The sequence below is a fragment of the Solanum tuberosum genome, unplaced genomic scaffold, assembly GCF_000226075.1.
Source record: "Solanum tuberosum cultivar DM 1-3 516 R44 unplaced genomic scaffold, SolTub_3.0 scf00010, whole genome shotgun sequence".
Lineage (NCBI taxonomy): Eukaryota > Viridiplantae > Streptophyta > Magnoliopsida > Solanales > Solanaceae > Solanum > Solanum tuberosum.
In genome coordinates this window covers 597,855-600,337 of record NW_006238936.1, presented here as the reverse complement: position 1 = coordinate 600,337, position 2,483 = coordinate 597,855, and positions in this window count along the sequence as shown.

The following is a 2,483-nucleotide window of genomic DNA, read 5'->3' as shown; positions in this document are numbered from 1 at the left end:
TACTATAATAATATATATATATATATATATATATATATATATGTTTTTGTATCATTAAGGTTTCTATATCACACTCTACTCATTAGTCAATGATACTAAATCACTATATATATATATATATATGCAAAATCATTAAGGTTTCTTATTCACACCCTATACTCATTGGTAACTGATACTATAAAAGTATATATTACCAAATTGTATCTCTAATAACGGAAAAAAGAAAATAAAAAAGAAGAACAAAGAAATAAATAATAAAATATTGTCAAATGGTATCTCGATAAAATGAAAAAGTATAAAAAAGAAATAATAAAATTGTTACCAAATGGTATCTCTATTAAAGGATAATATGAAAAAAAGAATAAGAATAATAAATGAGAAAAGAATAAAAGAGAAAATAAAAATAACAAATAAGAAAAAAAAATTATTTTCTTTAAAAGGTAAATATGTAGATAGAGAGAAAAATAATAAGATAAACTAACCAAAACAACGAGAAACAAATAATAAAAATATTACCAAATGGTATCTCTAATAAATGATAATATGAAGAAAAAAAATGAGAAAGGAATAAAAGAGAAAATAAAAATAATTAATGAAAAAGAACAAAGTAATTTCTTTATTTTCTTAAAAAGGTGAAAATATAGAAAGAGAGAAAACAATAAAAAGAAGATAAACTAACCTAAAAAAAGTAGAAATAATAAAATTAATACCAAAGGGTATTTCTAATAAAGAATAAAATAAAAAAAAGAATTAAAAAAAATAAAAGAGAAAATAAAAATAATAATGAGAAAAGAAAATTAAAAATAATAAATGAGAAAAAACAAAAGAAATATAATGATATGACAGGAAAAAGAATGAAAAAAAATGAATGAGGATATGAGCTGTAAAAGTCACTTATTTCAATAAAATAATAAGATAATATATTTTCAAAAGACCTCTATATATAAATATATGATTCCATTAATATTATAAATTAATAATTTTTTAAAAGTACAAATATATCTAAGACAATTTATTATTGAAATATGATTCTATTCTGTTTTGTCTTTTTAAAAAAAAATTCAAATCTAGTTGAAGTTTATCTTTAACTTTTCTTATTGCATAAAAAAATTTCGGTGTTGCCACGACTGCAAATCTTTTATAGTGGATGTGGAATGACCTTTTTTGTACTCACATAATGTTATACGTATTTGATCTGTCATTGTTGATTTTGTGACACATTTTAAATGAGAAATCATAGTTAGATATGGTTTCAAGAAATTTCCTATGTTGCTTATATAGTTTATTCTCTCACCATCATATATTGAATGTTTTTTGTAAAGATATAATGATAACATTTAATTATTAAGAAATAATGAACATTATGTATAATGTATTTTTACAATGAATTTATTGAATTTTTTTCAATGAATCATTTAACAAAAGAATATATTTCAATGAATCATACACATACATTGTACTTTATGTATAATGAATTAATTTTTTAAATGAATTCAATAAATATGATACATAATTTAGTAAGATAGACTGATTTTGATATACTTAATGTACTTTATGTATAATAAATTTAGTTTTTTTTATGTGAATTCAATAAATATGATACATAAATTAGTAAGATACAATGATTTTGATGAAAATCAAAATTAACATTCATTGAATCTCAAAACACTTTTTAAAGTAATAAATATTAATTTATCGATTAAATAATACATTTATAAAATAATAATATTTCATGATCCACCTATATTAATTTAGTAAAATTTTATATATATTTTATTAGACTTAAGATTTTACCCAAACTGTTTAAAATTATTAAAAAAATATCCTGACTCCACCTCTTCTTATATTCTAAAACCCTAAAATGGTAAAATAAAGGGGGGGAAAAGTAAATAGGCATTTTGGCAATTAAATTTTGAAAGTTGCCTTTTTTTGCTAAATTTTCTCATGACACTTAGATTTAAAATATTAAATACCACAACTCAAACATAAAAAGTATTTATGCCTACTAATCAGGACGTCATAATTATGTCATGCAAATATCACCCATATTTATAATAAACAAACAATCTCAAACATATAAATAAATTTAGATACATAGCAAATGCATTTAAATTTGAGCACATCCAATTTCAATTCTAAAAAATCAATATTTTACTTTTTCAATTAATTACACCAGTTCATTAATTAATTATTCCCAATATGAAAATAGTTTGGTATAAACATAAATGTGCCACATATATTTTTTTTTTTAAAGTCTTTTCAGTTTTCATACATATGACATTAAGCTCAGTTACAAATTAGTCAAGATTATGAAAATTTTGCTATTTGACTAAAATTAAAACTACAAAAATTCACTATATATATAACTATGTTAACTTAATATTTTTTTTTGTTCATCAGATAAATGAATGAGGATAAGTTTTTTTTGAGGAAGTAAGTTAGGAGGTGAACGAAGGACCTCATTCATTTTGTAGCCTTCATCA